General features: G+C 42.8%; 1 protein-coding gene across 6 annotated transcripts in view; it reads left to right on the top strand.

Moving 5' to 3' along the window:
- Positions 1-19,095, top strand: part of SIL1 (SIL1 nucleotide exchange factor) — a 320,877-nt gene that overhangs the window by 61,889 nt on the left and 239,893 nt on the right. The window contains exon 1 of one of the 6 annotated variants that reach the window (XM_005209442.5): positions 2,705-2,728. The exons of 1 other annotated variant lie outside the window; for it this stretch is intronic. The gene's annotated coding sequence lies outside the window, so the exon portion shown is untranslated. 6 annotated transcript variants of the gene reach the window in all.

The following is a 19,095-nucleotide window of genomic DNA, read 5'->3' as shown; positions in this document are numbered from 1 at the left end:
TTATTCACATAAGGGATCTGGAAAGATAGCAGTGTGAACCGAGTGGGCTTATTCTTATAGCTCTTTGTTAATATTTCTGTTTTATGGCCCTTGCTGGACTGGGTTGATTTGATCTGTTTACATTTCTGAATCTCTCATCTGACTTTGAGCTCTTTGAGGGTAAGAACAGGGGGATAGTATCATAGCTGTATGAAAGTGAAAGAAAGTGACGTCGCTCAGCCATATCCGACTCTTTGTGACCCCATGGACTGTAGCCTATCAGGCTTCTCTGTCCATGGGATTCTCCAGGCAAGAATACTGGAGTGGGTTGCCATTTCCTGCTCCAGGAGATCTTCCCAAGCCAGGGATTGAATCCGGGTCTCCCACATTGTAGGCAGACGCTTTACCATCTAAGCCACCAGGGAAGTCATAGCTGTATCCTCACAGCCGATTGCTGGCATGTACTCATGTTCAAGTAAATAAAATGTCTAGAGTCCAGAAGTGATTGCTAGCAGCAGTATTTAAAGAGTATGGTGAGAGCTGGGGTTGGCGGGCACACAGAGAGGAGGGGAGCAGGAAAATAGGGGGTGAGACTGAGAGCTAGGGCTCCAACTCCTGACACTCAACATTCTAGGGCCACCCAGAGAGACCAGTGAGCCATTCCTGATGCCAGGAAGCTCTCACACAGCTAGGTATCAGGCTTGTGGGAGACTGAAAAAGGTTGGTCAGAGGAGAAATGGTCCACTCATGCATTTTGCTTGTTAAGGAAGGCGGTTGAACATATAAATCTCTGCCTAGTTAGGCCCCTGGGGTGGGTGCTGTGGTTTTCTTTCTTTTCCTGAGGGTTCTTCAGGCCTTTATCTTTCAGAGGTGTTGCTCTTCTGGGGAGCAGAAGAGGGAACTTGGAAACTCTCTAACAGAGCTTTAAGGGACAGAATGCATTTTTAGTTTTTGTTTACTTATTTAAAAGGAAATTTAAAATTTACTTCTGCTCAATTCCAAGAGTAATACAGGGAAACAAAGAGAAGAGCACAGTAGGATCCTACCACCCAATCTGATCCCTGGATTTCAAACTTTCTGCCTTTACAGTGGTCCTCCTTGTTTTGGGGCGATGAGAATAAAGACAGTCTGCTTAGGCCCAGCCCTGCACACTGATTTTAGCAGCTCGAGCTCAGAGCTAATTCCCCTGGGAAGGTGGCTCTCAAACAGGGCTTTTAAAGGTTTGGAGATTGGGGGACATGGAATTTCCCTTCAGTACATACTTGACCTGGTTAGATCTGTCCCAAGAAGGAAGCCAGGCTCCTGTGAGTGCTGGCTGCTCTCTGTCCAGCTGGACTCTTTTCTTGGCTCATGCATTTATGTATGAATTCTGAGATTTGAGCTTATTCTATTTTTAAGCTTCTTACTCTTGTAGTACTTTATTAATATCTTTTTTATAACTTGTGTCAGGCTCAATTGTAATTTATATGTTCACTCTGAAATGTATCCCAGATGCAATAAATATTTGTTGAACATTTATTACCTGTCTTCATGGTACTAGGCAGTGACACAAAGTAGAATTATTCCTGGGTCCAGCTACTCTCACTGGTCTCCTGAGTGTTTCATGGGAAAAGCGAGCTGTTCCCTGTCCTTTCCCACCCAGTCTCAGGGAAGTGCCTTACATAGTCTTTCTAATAAACTGGCAGTACTCACTGAAGCCTAGATCCCCTGGAGAATTTCATGGACAGAGGAGCTTAGGCGGCTACAGTCCATGGGGTCTCAAAAAGTCAGGACTAAGCGACTAACACTAAGCCTTCCAGGCAAGAAGGTACTATGGAAAGAGAACAGGACTTTTGCAGGCATCCAAATCAGACTTAAAATCCCAGTTCTAGCACTTTGTGACTGTATGACTTTGAATAAGTCCTTCAACCTCTTTGAGCCATAGCTTCCCCATTTGTGAAAAGGGGTGTGTATGTGACAATTCTGATCTTAAAAAGTTATGAGAAGTAAATATAATGTATATGCGACACTTGGCATATATAAATAAGACATTCAGTGGTAGAGCAGAATTAGAGCTGCAGGTAACTTTTATTTTTAAAATAATAGGTCGTTGTCAATTCACACAATATGTAAGTATATAAAGTAGGTGACTTGCAGGTGCCCTATTCTGTATGAATTTTCTAAAATGACTGTGTGTTGTTTGAGACTGAAAAGAGTAAAGTCGCTCAATCGTGTCCAACTCTTTGGGACCCTATGGACTGTAGCCTACCAGGCTCCTCTGTTCCTGGCGATTCTCCAGGCAAGAATACTGCAGTGGGTTGCCATTTCCTTCATCAGGGGATCTTCCCGACCCAGGGATCGAAGCCGGGTCTCCCACATTGCAGGCAGACTCTTTACCCTCTGAGCCACCAGGGAAGTCCATTTACTGCTTTATCCCAGCTGAGTCACACCAGTTTGATTTTTTTTCACTCTCTACCCCTCTGCTTTCTTTCTTTCTTTCGTCTAGGCCATGAGGCTTGCAGTCTCCTCGACCAGGCATTGAACCCATGCCCCTATAGTGGAAGCACTGAGTCTTAACCACTGGACTTCTGGTGCAGTGCCACCTCTAGTTTTTTTCTGATGATTTTTCCGCGAAGAAGAAGCTGTTGGGAAATCAGAGACGAAACTTCAAAGTTCTATTTCTCTCTGACTTAGAAGCAAACTGGACCCGCAAGTATCTCACACCGGCGGAAGGATACTGGGCTAAACAAGCGCCAGGAGGTTCGCTCAGGTAGACGCTAGGGGGCGGGACTTAACAGAAGCGAGGGGGCGGGGCTAACAACTTCGAGTGCGGGAAAGGCAGTGGGACGCCGGTCGGCTGTTCTGGAAGGCGACAATTGGGTGAGGAGGCAAGTGACATAATAGCCGCGCGCTCACGGGTTCTGACGGTGGCCGTCGCGTCTGCGTACGGGGAGCTGGTTGCCGCAGCGGCCGCCTGGAATTGTGGGGATTGTGTCTGCCCCTGGGCTGCCGGGCGGGAAGCCGAAGGTAGGGGCAGTAAGGCCACCCGGCCCTGGGCCTGGGCTGGAGGCTCAGGGCGCTGCTCAGGTCTCTACCCGCCAGCGGCCCTGGCGCCTTCCCAGCACTGTTCGGGGTCCCTACACATCCCACCAGTGTCTCTGAAGCGGGACGTGTAAGTGGGCTCTGGACTCCTCACTAGTTTCTGCAGACTTGGCCTCTCAGCCCAATGCTGCCTTCCCTATCCTTCCCACTCAAAACGTCTCCAGGATACCTGCTTGAATGCCAGGAGATGAGGCAGTGGGGGTCCGAGACAGGCTTTTGGCTTCTCATTTGTTTTAGTTTCCTTCCCTATTCTCTTCTCCCGGTCTCAGTTTCTTCATTTGTCCACATGCTCCAGCGTTGACATTCTGGTGTCTCTTCACCATATGGATTTGAACGCCACTCGCGTTGTATTTCCACTTCGATCTTGTGTTTTCCTTTGCCCTAGGTAGATAAAATACTTGCCTGTAAAGTCGGAGTTAGAAACTTTGTGTTTCAAATCACCAGAAGGTTGTGCCTATCCCTGGTGTGTTTCAAATCACTCAGAGGGTTTTGTTTATCTCTGGGCATTATTTTCAGGCATTTTGGATAAAGTGAGGCATGGGTACTTGCAGTTCTCCCCAGGTGGTTCTGATTCAGGTGGTCCCAAAATCCTCGCTTTGACATTCTCTGCTACAGAAAGCAATAGAAAATCATTTAAACTATGAGCCACATGTGGGAAAAACAAGGTAATCAGGAAATACCCAGCACCTGCGAGGTAGGTGTGTGTGTGTGTGTGGGGGGGGGGGTTCCTTTGCACTAGAGGAGCTAGAGGGTTGTAATATATGATTCATATGTAAGATTAGTTTTTTAAATAAATATTTTTAAATACTTGGCCTCGAATTCAAGTCCAGCTTGCTTTCCGACCTAAATAAAACAAACAACAAACTTTTTTGGGGGATTTAGGAAGTTAGATTAAACCTAGACTAGGTAAGCAGGAAAAGAATGAATCCTTCATATTTGCCAAGAGAATAAATTAATATTTAAAACAATGTTTGTTTAGACAGTGTGAAAGATGTGTTTTGTACCTGTGTGTCTTTTTAGCTCTCAACCCACCCGAGTTTCTTTTCCGATAAAATTATAGCCAGATTTGGAGATTGGATAGGATTTTGATGGGAGCTAGGACAGGATATCAGGATTGATATTTGTGTGGAATGGATCAGGATTGGTCTGTGGCTTCAGTTGAGAACTTGGTCCTTGGGCTTTTTTCTGAATGGAATTAAATTTTTTTTTACTTACTTTTGACTGTGTTTGGTTTTCATTGCCACATGGGCTTTTTCTCTAGTTACGGAGAGTGGGGGCTGCTTTCTAGTTGTGGCGCGCAGACTTCTCATTGCTGTGGCTTGTTGTGGAGCAGGGACTCTAGGCGCTTGGACTTAAGTAGTTGAGGCACGTGGGTCTAGAACACAGCCTTAGTAGTTATAGTGCACTTGGGCTTAGTTGCCCTGCAGCAGGTAGGATCTTCCTGGACCGGGGATGGAACTCATATCTCCTGCATTAGCTGCTGGATTCTTTACCACTGAGCCACTAGGGAAGTCCGGCCCTTGGGTTTTTAAGGTGTTGCCATATCAGACTTATTTTTACTGTTCTTTTGGGTGTTTAGTGGACTTAATCTGCAGATTAATACATGTGCTGTTCAGATGAAATTGACAATAGACAAGACTTACTGCCCCCATTTTACAGATGGTGAGAATGGGTAGTATGTTAGTAGAGATGTGGTAGCCCAGGAATGAGCTTTGTCCTCTGATTCCTGCTCTCTTCCTCTTGCCTGATGTCTTTGAATGCCAGCTATTACTTTTCTGTAGAGGCCAATTTTGAGCCCTGGTGTGTTTCAGTGACAGGAGAAAAGAATAATTAAAAAACTGCAAAGTAACAAAATGGCTTTAAAATAAGCATGTGTGTGTGAAGTCGCTCAGTCGTGTCCAACTCTTTGGGACCCCATGGACTGTAGCCCGCCAGGCTCCTCTGTCAATGGGATTCTCCAGGCAAGAATACTGGAGTGGGTTGCCATTTCCTTCTCCAGGGGATCTTTCCAGCCCAGGGATCGAACCCAGGTCTCCTGCATTGCAGGCAGACACTTTATCCTCTGAGCCACTAGGGAAGTCTTAAAATAAGCATGCCAGAACTTAATTCTCAGTGAGTATTGTTCTCTTTTAGAATGGCATGTGTAAGTGGTGGGGGTTGAGGGTGATACCCTGATAATGGCCTTTTGTTTTTTTCTTTTTTGCCTCCATACTCAGCTTGTGGGATCTTAGTTTACCAACTAGGAATCAAACCTGCATCGGAAGTGTAGAGTCTTAATCACTGGACCTCCAGGGAAGTCCCATTAAAAATTTTTGTTTTTTATATGGCCTTTGTACAAAATAGTTTTGAAAATCCATCTTGAAATTGTCAGAGATGTTTTTGAACCATATGAGAGATCAGTTTCACTAATACATGACACCATACAGTTGCTGCTGTTCTTTTTTTTGTTTTTAAACTACAAATGGCATGGTTAGGCAACCTGTCATGTGACCTCAGATGAATTAACAGTTCATTTGAAGTGGACCTAGTGGAAATGTGAGGTTTTTTCCTTTTTGGATGGGGGTGAGCATGTTGCATGGCTTGTGGGATCTTAGTTCCCCACGAGGGATTAAACCTGGGCCCTCGGCCGTGAAAGCATGGAGTCCTCCCCACTGGACTGTTAGGGAATTCCCTGAACATGAGTTTTGATTCTGAGTCTATCACTTATTAGCAGTATGACCTCTAACAAGTTATTTCACTTCTGAGGCTTGGTTTTCTAGTGGATAAAAATGGGAATAATACTTTGAAGAGTGGTTAAATGAGGTAGTGCATATGAAGCTTTCGGGACACAGGAATGCAGTAACTGTTTGCATCCTCAATAAAGATTTGCTATTAATGAAAATATTAAGAAAGACAAGAGTTTGTAAAAGCAAGTTGTACCTTTTTCCAAATAGGCGGATGCCTTCTAATTGTCATTTCATTATGTTTGTAGATTCATGCTCTGACCTTCTCATCCTGCCTTCTTTTTTTTTTCATTCATTTTCTATCCTTTCCTGAGTGACACTGTGCTGTGGAGGCTGTCTGCCAGTCTCTTGGAGTAAGCCTCTTTTCACGAGAGCTAATCTGAACATTCTTACAATGCCAGCCCCTTGGTTGTGGATTCCTGGGGATTTTTTTTTGTGGGGCCTCAGCTGGTGTTTGGATCACGCTCTGTAGCACAGTCATCTCTAACTCCTGGATTTGGAGTCAGTTTGGAGACCTGTTCTTGTGAGCTAATCTTTTCTCTTTCTGAGCGAGGATGAATGCTTTATCCTTCTCTGAGTAGGCTTTAAGCTGCAAGTCTTAGTCTTCTGCAATATACAGCTTCTTACTTTAATTATATGTGGTGTAAGGAAGGAATATCCTTCCCTTTTCTTCATTTACTTCCACCAAGGGTTTTACTGCCAAGTAGGGACGAAGGATAGCTGGTTGTCATTCAGGTGAGGTGGTGGGTGACCCCTGATGACCACCTTCAACAATAATTGAATTTGTCTTTGGAATAAAAACCTCATAAAAGAGGGAAGCTACTCAGGACATATGTGGAGAACCTGTCAGAATTTCCCTGATTTGTGAAGAGTTTACACCTGGCATCCTCACTTGTGCAATTTTCTACGTTGGAGACAGAATCCAGAAGCAACTGAACTATATTTAGCCCAGACTGATGGACAAGGGTGTGGTTGTGTTGGCTGGTCATATCTGCCCTCATTCTCCTAATAGGGTCCTAGGAACAATTTGAGGCCTTGAGAAGTAACTTAGTCCATTATGGGCTGCTATAATAGAACACCGTAGATTGGGTGGTTTAAATAACACACACTTATTTCCTGCAGTTCTGGAGGCTGGAAGTGAAAGATTAGGGTGCCAGTATGATCAGGTTCTTTTGGAAACTGGGTTGTCCCTTTGGACATCTAATCCGATGTCTCTCAACTTTTTGTTCATTAGCACCTTTTGAGACATTTTTTCCCCTAACTCCCCCTTTGCCTCCAATCAATGGAATTTTAATACAACAAATATACTGTGTATCTGTTTATGTTCTCTGGCCCTTTGGGCCACAAACTGTTGTAATATCTAAGATTTTTTTTCTTCTTCAGGAATCAATTTTCACCCCTTGGGGGGTGATTTTGCCTCATTGAGAATGCATGGTCTTATCCTATATTGTCTCACTAATATAGTCATCAAGGCTCATTTTTTTAACTTTTTATTTTTTATTGGGATATAGCCAATTAATGGCGGAGAAGGCAGTGGCAACCCACTCCAGTACTCTTGCCTGGAGGATCCCATGGACGGAGGGGCCTGTTGGGCTGCAGTCCATGGGGTCGCTGGGAGTCAGACACGACTGAGCAACTTCACTTTCACGCATTGGAGAAGGAAATGGCAACCCACTCCAGTGTTCTTGCCTGGAGAATCCCAGGGAAGAGGGAGCCTGGTGGGCTACCGTCTATGGGGTCGCACAGAGTCGGACACGACTGAAGCGACTTAGCAGCAGCAGTAGCAGCGTATTTATTTTTTGCTTATTGCTATTCTTAATAATTCAGAGCAGAAGTTGTTTGTCCCTTACTGAAGTTATTCTGTATTGTCTGCTTCAAAGCCTAATGATGTTAAGGGAGTTGGAGAAGAAATGGAATATGAGTGGAGGCAGGAGGGATATTTTTATCTGGACTTTCCAAATAGGCCTGAATGAGTATATTCTTTACTGTTTTTATTTTCTTCCAAATCTTAAGAGTTTTCAGGTACTGCACTTGCCATTTGTTTCTCTAGTGTCTCCTTGGCCTTTATTTATCACAGCTGAGCACAGATGTTCTTGGACTGAAAATTGAGTAGTGTCTGTTCAGCCATGTCACATGTCAAATTCACAGAGAAATGGGAAGGGGTACGTTTCTGAGGTCTGCTTGCTGGCTATGTCTTGACTGAAAGCATTCTTGATTATGCCTTTTAATTACCACTTACTGTCATCACAGGTAGAAAAACATACAGCAGTCAGTGAATTGATCCATGTCTTGCCACTTTCCTTCTGCAAGTTGTCTGCCCTTTCTGTCTTGTGAGAGAGAGGAGTTCTAGAAACTGGAAGATGAGAAATGCATCCCAAAGGTCTGGTGAGGAAGACTGATGCCAGTGGACTTTTAAATGGATATGTCTTTACATTTGTGAATACTTTCATGCTTATGCCTCTTATCTCTGTGAGGCTCCCAAGGAGGTAGCATCCATCTGACCAAACTGTGGAAAACTAGCAGGCTTCAGTTCAGAGGAAGAAACATAAAGTAGGACAATCAATACAAACATTGATTGATCATGCTCTGAACCCAGGGAGTAGTAGACATTGGAAGCATAAGAGGCCAACTCCTTAGCAAGGAGTTTAATATTGATTTTGTGCCCCTCTGCATGTCTTACTCATGGGATTTGATTTAGATTATATTCACTCATGGGATTTGATTTCGATTATAGTCAGTCTAAATTCACATCATTTCTGTGCTGGAAGAGATCATCTTAGGAGGTCTTTATATCAATTTCATTGCAAACACCAGGATTGAGTCTGGTTCAGATTAAGGGATGGCTCTTTGTGGTTTCTTGGGTGAGTAAAGATTCAGAAGGTACCCTTCTAGTTCTATCATCACCCATTGCTTCAGTTTTACTTTGATGGGTTCCTATTTTACTGATGAAATGAGCTTCAGGCATGTGAAATGGGCCATATACCTTTTTTAGGGCCACCAGCATATTAGTGGCAGAGCTGAGACTCAAGCCAGAGGGTTTGCAGAAGATGGCCATAGAAGTTGTTGGAATTATTTAGAACCTTGTAAAGATGCAAGATATAATTGCAGTTAAAAATCCCTATGGAAGGAGAAGGCCCTGCCTCCATTGACTGCCTTGTTCATTATCTTACAACTCTCACAGTTGAGGTTTTTGGGTGTCATGATGATTTTTCTCCTATTTGTAAGTGTTTGCTTTTGCTCTTACCTCAAGGAAATAGTGGAGAAGGCGATGGCACCCCACTCCAGTACTCTTGCCTGGAAAATCCCATGGACAGAGGAGCCTGGTAGGCTGCAGTCCTTGGGGTTGCGAAGAGTCGGATACAACTGAGAACTTCCCTTTCACTTTTCACTTTGCTGCATTGGAGAAGGAAATGGCAACCCACTCCAGTGTTCTTGCCTGGAGTATCCCAGGGACTAGGGAGCCTGGTGGGCTGCCGTCTCTGGGGTCGCACAGAGTTGGACACGACTGAAGAAACTTAGCAGCAGCAGCAGCAGCAAAGGAAATAGATTGAAGTTTCCACTTGTTTTAGAAACAATAAAGTAGTGCCCAGGCCAGACTGCTGTGTGTTCTATAAAGAATAGAGCCAGTGAAGCAGTGGACCTTATTTTGTGACCCAAGCAAACCTTCAAAACACTTCTAAAAGAAAAAGTGAAGGAATGGATGGTATGTCACAGTGGTTTAAACCACTCAGGGGTCCAGTGTTCATAGCAGCGTTATTTACAATAGCCAAGACGTGGAAGCAACAAGTGTCCCAATAATAGATGAATGGATAAAGTAGAAGTGGTATATATATTCAATGGAATACTACTCAGCCATAAAAAGGAATTAAATAATGGCATTTGCAGCAACATGGATGGATCTAGAGATTATCATACTAAATAAAGGAAATCAGATAAAGACAAATACCGTATAATATCACCTGTATGTGGAATCTAAAAGAAGTGATACAAATGAACTTATTTACAAAATGAAAACACAGAAATAGAAAATAAATTTATGTTTACCAAAGGGGAAAGGAGGGGAGGGATATATTAGTTTGGAATTAACAGGTATGCACTACTGTATATAAAATAGATGAACGATAAAACCTGCTGTATAGCACAGGGATCTATATTCAATATCTTGTAATAACCTATTAATATAATGGAGGGACTTCCCTGGCTGTCCATTGGTTAAGACTGTGCTTTCACTGCGAGGGGGCTTGGGTTCTATCCCTGGTTGGGGAACTAAGATGTTGCATGCCATGCATATATATACAATATATATTCTTTGTGCTTAGTCTCTCAGTCATGCCCGACTCTTAGTGATTCCATGGACTGTAGCCCACCAGGCTCCTCTGTCCATGGGGATTCTTCAGGCAAGAATACTGGAATGTGTTTCCATGCCCTCCTCCAGGGAATCTTCCCAATCCTGGGATCGAACCCAGCTCTCCCACATTGCAGGCAGAATCTTTATCTGAGCCACCAGGGAAGCCCATATTCTTTATATATATATATCTTTATAGTATATATTTATATATATTCTTTATATATACTCTAATATATATAAATTATATATAATATATATAAACTATATATAAAGTACATATATATACTATATATTCTTACTTTATACTCTATACTATAAAGAATATAATGAATATACTTTATATGTTATATATTTATATGTATAATATAAATATGTATTCTTTATATATGTATATATTCTTTATCTGAATCACTGCTATATACCTGAAACTAACACAGCATTGTAAATTAACTATTGTTGTTGTTCGTTTAGTCTCTAAGTAGTGTCTGACTCTTTGCGACTCCATGGATTTCTTCATGCCAGGCTTCCCTGTCCTTCACTATCTCCCAGAATTTGCTCAATTTCATGTTCATTGAGTCAGTGATGCTATCTATCTCATCCTCTGATGCTCTCTTCTCCTTTTGCCTTCAGTCTTTCCCAGCATCAGGGTCTTTTCCAGTGAGTCAACTCTTTGCATCAGGTGGCCAAAGTCCTTCCAATGAATATTCAGGGTTGATTTCCTTTAGGATTGACTAGTTTAATCTTGCTGTCCAAGGGACTCTCAGGAGTCTACTCCAGCACCGCAATTCACAAGCATCAGTCCTTAAGCACTCAGCCTTATTTATGTCCAAACTGTCACATTCGTACATGACAACTGGAAAAACCATAGCTTTGACTAGACAGACTTTGGTTGGCAAAGTGATGTCCCTGCTTTTTAATATGCTGTCTGGGTTTGTTATAGCTTTTCTTCCAAGGAGCAAGTGTCTTTTAATTTCTTGGCTGCAATCATCATAAGCAGTGATTTTGGAACCCAAGAAAATAATATGTCACTGCTTCCACTTTTCCCCCTTCTATTGCCCATGAATTAATGGGACTGGATGCCATGATCTTAGTTTTTTGAATACTGAGTTTTAAGCCAGCTTTTTCACTCTCTTCTCTGAGCCTCATCAAGAGGCTCTTTAGTTCCTCTTCACTTTCTGCCATTAGAGTGGTATCATTTGCATATCTGAAGTTGTTGATATTTCTCCTGGCAATCTTGATTCCAGCTTGTGATTCATCCAGCCCAGCATTTCACATGATGTACTCTGCATATAAGTTAAATAAACAGAGTGACAGTATGCAGCCTTGTCATATTCCTTTCTTAATTTTGAACCAGTCAGTAGTTCCATGTAAGGTTCTAACTTTTGCTTCTTGACCTGCATACAGGTTTCTCAGTCTGATATTCCCACCTCCTTAAGAATTTTCCACAGTTTTTTGGGATCCACACAGTCAAAGGCTTTAGCGTAGTCAATGAAGCAGAAGTAGATATTTTCCTGCAGTTCTCTTGCTTTTTCTATGATCCAGTGGATGCTTGGCATTTGATCTCTGGTTCCTCTGCCTTTTCTAAATCCAGCTTGTACATCTGGAGGTTCTTGGTTCACGTACTGTTGAAGCCTAGCTTGAAGGATTTTGACCTTGCTGCTGCTAAGTCATGTCAGTCGTGTCCAACTCTGTGTGACCCCACAGACGGTACCCAACAGGCTCCTCCCTCCCTGGGATTCTCCAGGCAAGAACACTAGAGTGGGTTGCCATTTCCTTCTCCAGTGCATGAAAGTGAAGTCACTCAGTCATGTCCGACTCCCAGCAACCCCATGGACTGCAGCCCACCATGCTCCTCCATCCATGAGATTCTCCAGGCAAGAGTACTGGAGTGGGTTGCCATTGCCTTCTCCTAGCATGTGAAATGAGCACAATTATACAGTAATTTGAACCTTCTTTGGCATTGCCTTTCTTTGGAATTGGAATGAAAACTGACCTTTTCCAGTCCTGTGGCCACTGCTGAGTTTCCCGAATTTGCTGACATACTGAGTGCAGCACTTTAACAACATCATCTTTTAGGATTTGAAGTATCTCAGCTGGAATTCCATCACCTCCACTATCTTTGTTTGTAGTAATGCTTTCTAAGGCCCACTTGACGTTACATTCCAGAATGTCTGGCTCTAGGTGAGTGACCATACTATTGTGGTTATCCAGGTCATTAAGACCTTTTTTATGTAGTTTTTCTGTGACTTTACATTCCAGAATGTCTGGCTGACATTATGGCTGAGTGACCATAGTATTGTGGTTATCCAGGTCATTAAGACCTTTTTTATGTAGTTTTTCTATATATTCTTGCCATGTCTTCTTAATCTCTTCTGCTTCTGTTAGGTCCTTACCATTTCTGTCTTTTATTATGCCCGTCCTTGCATGAAATGTTCCCTTGATATCTCCAATTTTCTTAAAGAGATCTCTAGTCTTTCCCATTCCGTTGTTTTCCTCTGCTTCTTTGCATTGTTCGTTTAAGAAGGTCTTCTTATCTCTCCTTGGCTATTCTCTGGAACTTTGCATTCAGTTGGGTTTATCTTTCCCTTTCTCCCTTTCTTTTCACTTCTCTTCTTTCGTCAGCTATTTGTAAAGCCTCCTCAGTCAACCCTTCATAGATCTCAGTGTTGTCATGGTGAAGGGACTTGCATAACTCGATGAAACTATATGACATGCTGTGCAGGGCCACCCAAGATGGACGGTCATAGTGGAGAGTTCTGACAAAACGTAATCTTCTGGAGGCAGGAATGGCAAGCCAGTCCAGTGTTCTTGCTGAGAGAACCCCATAAACAGTGTGAAAAAGCTAAGATATAAGACACCAGCAGATGACCTCCCCCCACCCAGGTCAGAAGGTGTCCAATATGCTACTGGGGAACTACAATTTAAAAAAAGCCCCACTCATGGATCAGCTCATTTGGTTTCTTAATCTTCTATTGTTAGATTTCAGATTGTTAACAAGATGCTTACTTTCTCTAAGCTTTGATTTCATGATCTGTAGAATGGGAATAGTAATACCTCCTTTTGTAGCTGTCTTGAGAATTGAGAATTGTAGAAAGTACATTCACGGGCACAGTGTAAGTGCTCTGTATATTATTATCAATAATGACAGCAACAGCAGTTTCCAGTTCCTGACCCGGTTAGAGGATAAATTATGCTGACTGTTCAAGTGTGATCTTAACCATCACATCATTGTCTTTGTTGGCTGGTTTATTATTCCTGTCAGTCACATTGATCATGCTCATGCTAAATAACTAAAAGTTGTGAACAGCAAAGGACTTTGCAGCTTCTTTGCCACCTCCATCCTTATTCGGCTTAGTTCTCGCCTTTTTGAGGTTCTCTCTACTGGCTACCCCAGTCAAGGGGCATCTGACATGGTGATTTTAATGAATCAGGGCTGGCTGGTCCAGAGCCTGACTACAGCCCACTGAGACAATGTGTTCTCCTTGTCTCTGGCCTTCTCCTTTTCGGCCAGACATGAAGCAATTAGCTCATTAAGGGAACTTTGACTTCTGTCACGGCTTTTTTCTGATTTGTATGCTCATTCCTGGCCTTGTGTGAGGTCAGAGAGGCATAGTCAATTACACTGACCTGGATTTTGTGCTCAAGTTGTCTCTCTTTTGCTTTGAGATTTGCAAGTGGTTCAGCAGTGGGAGTGAAGTGAGGGAAAAGCCCCTGAAGCTACTAACCAGCTCCACCCGCATTGTATTGATTTCAAGCTGAGTTTTAAAAAATTCTGACATGATCATAACGATTGCCTGTGCCTTACTTCTGAATGAAACAAATAGGGTTAAACCTCATTATTTAGGGGCAAGACCAGTCTGCATAGGTAGAAAAACAGAAATCAAGGAGTGTTTTCATGAATTCAGTTCAGTTCAGTCACGTCCGACTCTTTGCAACCCCATGAATCGCAGCATGCCAGGCCTCCCTGTCCATCATCAACTCCCAGAGTTCACCCAGACTCACGTCCATCGAGTCAGTGATGCCATCCAGCCATCTCATCCTCTGCCATCCCCTTCTCCTCCTGCCCCCAATCCCTCCCAGCATCAGAGTCTTTTCCAATGAGTCAGCTCTTCACATGAGGTGGCCAAAGTACTGAAGTTTCAGCTTTAGCATCATTCCTTCCAAAGAACACCCAGGGCTGATCTCCTTCAGAATGGACTGGTTGGATCTCCTTGCAGTCCAAGGGACTCTCAAGAGTCTTCTCCAACACCACAGTTCAAAAGCATCAATTCTTCGGCGCTCAGCCTTCTTCACAGTCCAACTCTCACATCCATACATGACCACAGGAAAAACCATGGCCTTGACTAGATGGACCTTTTTTGGCAAAGTAATGTCTCTGCTTTTTAATATGCTATCCAGGTTGGTCATAACTTTCCTTCCAAGGAGTAAGTGTCTTTTAATTTCATGGCTGCAGTCATCATCTGCAGTGATTTTTGAGCCCCCCAAAATAAAGTCTGACACTGTTCCCACTGTTTCCCCATCTATTTCCCATGAAGTGATGGGACCGGATGCCATGATCTTCGTTTTCTGAATGTTAAGCTTTAAGCCAACTTTTTCACTCTCCACTTTCACTTTCAATTGCTGTATGGCAAAAACTATCACAGTATTATAAAGTAATTATCCTCCAATTAAAGCAAATAAATAATCCTGACTACCACACACACACACACACACAATGTTTTCAGAGATGCCATTGTCTTAAAATTTGGGGCAGGCTTCTGCTGTGTCTTTCTCATCCTGTCTTACTGCTTCCTCTGTTTCCTGGAACTGCACCTGAGTGTTTTTTTAATAAACTTTTTATTTTGTATTGAGGTATAGCTGATTAACAATGTTGTGATAATTTCAGGTGAAAGTGAAGTGAAAGTGGAGTCGCTCAGTCGTGTCCGACTCTTTGCGACCCATGGACTGTAGCCTATCAGGCTCCTCAGTTCATGGGATTTTCCAGGCAAGAGTACCGGAGTGGGTTGCCATTTTCTTCTCCACGGGATCTTCCCGACCCAGGGATTGAACCCAGGTCTCCTGCATTGCGGGCAGACACTTTACCTTCTGAGCCACCAGGGAGGTATTCAGCGATACGTATACGTGTATCCATTTCCCCCCATGCACCTGGCTTTTTATAGGAGTCTCCGCTTCTCCTTTGGCTCCCTCCAGGACATTGTGTACCACTGGCGTTAGGATCTTCCTAAATACATTTCTGATTGGAGAACACTCGTTTAGAAGATTTCAGCGGCACCTACTGGCTTCTAAATAAATTCCCTATGTATCAGTTGTCCTGGTGTTCATGCCTGTCACAGTGTATCCCTGTCCTATCACTTTAATTAGATCCTCTGTCATTACATAGGAGTACTGCTTGCTCCTGATACACTGATCCATGTGGTCCTCGAAGCATTCTGCATGTTTGTCTCAGCCAGTTGTTTTGTCTGGAGTACTCTCTCCTTAGTTTCCTACTTTATTCTGCAGATCCACCTTGGGCCTTGCTAATACCTCCTCATCTGTATCTCCATAGCAACACTTTGATTATAGAATTCAGCATACTTTATCCTGGTTTGTTGTTCTGTCTCTCACTGTATGAGATTCCCAAGGACATGGGCATACTTTATTTTGTCTCCAGTCTAATGCTGTGTAACATGGACACTATAAATACTTATTGTATGAGTGAATACATGAATGCCTGAGAAATGATTAGCAGTTCTGTTCAAATCCCAGTTCTTCCCAGAAACATTCCTTGATCCCTAATCACAGTGAGTCTGGCACACTCAACTCCCAGAGCCCTTTGTGTCTGAAACAGTCTGATTCTTTAGAGTCCATCTTCCCACCTTGATTAGAAATTCTTGGAGGCCACAAATTGCATCCCTCATTTTTCTTTGTGTACCCAGCCCCCAGCACAATTCCTGGCATACAGAGGGTGTTTAATACACGCTTTTGAATCCAAGAGTCCAGCCATTTGGTTGGTCGCTGTGCCTACCAGTTGATCAGCCTTCTGTTACTCACTGGCCAGGGGTCTCCAACTTAGAGATGTTCCCAGGGCCAGGTTGGAAACTGTGAGGCAACAAGAAATGCTGGGCTGTCAAGTTGGAGTGCTTAGGTACTCTGTGGGGAACAGCTACTTCTCAGTCCATTTTTGCCACAGGTGAGTATGGCTTTAGTGGCCTCCTCAGCTCATATTACAAGAGAAGCTAGAAATTCAGATTCTAATATGATATCTGCAAGGACTACCAAAGTGCATGTGTGGTCCAGATTTGACTTCTTCCTATCCTTTTGTGGCCTTTGGGTTGAGGCTGAAATTTCCCAGCCACAAATTTTCTTTGTGGAAGAAGAAAGGGAGGGGAGATCATAAACTGAGGGAGCTTTTTAGGGAGTTTTGGTGAAAACTAGCTTTGATTGAGAGTATCCTGTAATTTTCTATGGGTAGTGACTTACTCTCTTGGGCTGAGTGCTATAGAGACCATGTATGGTTTGGGCTTCATCCTCTTGTATTCCCTAGAAAGATGGTGTCCTATGGACTTTTGTGATTTTTGCTTTTTTTGTCCAGCCTCAGTTGAGACAGGTTTGATGGTGGTTCTTGCCTCTGTCGATTTCTAAGGGCCTGGTGGTCAGGCTGGTACAGAGACCATTCCTGTTAAAGGCTTCCCTGAGGAGGGATTCTGGATGAGCAAGTACAACCAAAAGTGAAATATACTGAACAAAATCAATGCCTAAATGTCAGCCAAGGGGCAAAGCAGTATAATAGCCGGAAGGAAATCTGTACCTCTGTGGAACCTCCTGCAGGGCCATATCGTATCCCCTGGCTGTCCTGTTCTTTGCATAGTCTCTAAGGGCAGTGCTTACTGCTTGGTATTACTTCTGGGTCTGAAAGTGTTGCCACCAGTGGTCTCCCCATCTGTGGCAGAAAGTAGGTGATGGAATATCTGGAAGAATACATGGGAAACTGAAAAGAGTGGTTGTCTTTGGTGAGAGCCCCTGCGTGGCTGGAGAATGGGAGAAGGGAGGCTGACTTTTCACTGTGTACTTTTGTGTGCTTTCTCTGATCTGAACTGTGCACATATATTATTTTTTAGTGTACCTGAGCAAACCCAAATGTGAGCTCCTTTTCAGATTCTCTGTTGTCACTTTCTTCCTGAAGCATGTGTTTCTCTGTAAACACCTGGACCCGGTCCCTGTAGACTGTCTCTCAGAGGTGGCAGCCTCACCCCTCTGTTCTGCAGAAGTCTTTTAGGGTTTTTCACTTAGGGGTCTTTAGAATGACAGTCAGGCTTAAAGTATGTTCAACATTTTACTATTTTTATTTTTTTTATTTTTTCTTTTTTTTTCTCTTTTCTCTTTTTTTTAACATTTTTTTAATTTATTATTATTTTTTTAAAATTTTAATTAAAAAAAAATTATACATGTGTTCCCCATCCTGAACCCTCCACCCTCCTCCCTCCCCATACCATCCCTCTGGGTCGTCCCAGTGCACCAGCCCCAAGCATCCAGCATCGTGCATTGAACCTGGACTGGCATCTCGTTTCATACATGACATTTCACATGTTTCAATGCCATTCTCCCAAATCTTCCCACCCTCTCCCTCTCCCACAGAGTCCATAAGCCTGTTCTGTACATCAGTGTCTCTTTTGCTGTCTCGTATACAGGGTTATCGTTACCATCTTTCTAAATTCCATATATATGCGTTAGTATACTGTATTGGTGTTTGTCCTTCTGGCTTACTTCACTCTGTATAATAGGCTTCAGTTTCATCCACCTCATTAGAACTGATTCAAATGTATTCTTTTTAATGGCTGAGTAATACTCCATTGTGTATATGTACCACAGCTTTCTTATCCATTCATCTGCTGATGGACATCTAGGTTTCCATGTCCTGGCTATTATAAACAGTGCTGCATTGAACATTGGGGTACACGTGTCTCTTTCCCTTCTGGTTTCCTCAGTGTGTATGCACAGCAGTGGGATTGCTGGATCATAAGGCAGTTCTATTTCCAGTTTTTTAAGGAATCTCCACACTGTTCTCCATAGTGGCTGTACTAGTTTGCATTCCCACCAACAGTGTAAGAGGGTTCCCTTTTCTCCACACCCTCTCCAGCATTTATTATTTGTAGACTTTTGGATCGCAGCCATTCTGACTGGTGTGAAATGGTATCTCATAGTGGTTTTGATTTGCATTTCTCTGATAATGAGGGATGTTGAGCATCTTTTCATGTGTTTGTTAGCCATCTGTATGTCTTCCTTGGAGAAATGTCTATTTAGATCTTTGGCCCATTTTTTGATTGGGTCATTTATTTTTCTAGAGTTGAGCTGTAGGAGTTGCTTGTATATTTTTGAGATTAGTTGTTTGTCAGTTGCTTCATTTGCTATTATTTTCTCCCATTCTGAAGGCTGTCTTTTCACCTTGCTAATAGTTTCCTTTGATGTGCAGAAGCTTTTAAGTTTAATTAGGTCCCATTTGTTTATTTTTGCTTTTATTTCCAATATTCTGGGAGGTGGGTCATAGAGGATCCTGCTGTGATGTATGTCAGAGAGTGTTTTGCCTATGTTCTCCTCTAGGAGTTTTATAGTTTCTGGTCTTACGTTGAGATCTTTAATCCATTTTGAGTTTATTTTTGTATATGGTGTTAGAAAGTGTTCTAGTTTCATTCTTTTACAAGTGGTTGACCAGATTTCCCAGCACCACTTGTTAAAGAGATTGTCTTTAATCCATTGTATATTCTTGCCTCCTTTGTCAAAGATAAGGTGTCCATATGTGCGTGGATTTATCTCTGGGCTTTCTATTTTGTTCCATTGATCTATATTTCTGTCTTTGTGCCAGTACCATACTGTCTTGATGACTGTGGCTTTGTAGTAGAGCCTGAAGTCAGGTAGGTTGATTCCTCCAGTTCCATTCTTCTTTCTCAAGATTGCTTTGGCTATTCGAGGTTTTTTGTATTTCCATAC

Source organism: Bos taurus, chromosome 7, assembly GCF_002263795.3.
Source record: "Bos taurus isolate L1 Dominette 01449 registration number 42190680 breed Hereford chromosome 7, ARS-UCD2.0, whole genome shotgun sequence".
NCBI classification, from domain to species: Eukaryota; Metazoa; Chordata; class Mammalia; order Artiodactyla; family Bovidae; genus Bos; species Bos taurus.
Note: the sequence above shows the minus strand (reverse complement) of the source record. Positions and strands in the feature narration are given on the sequence as shown.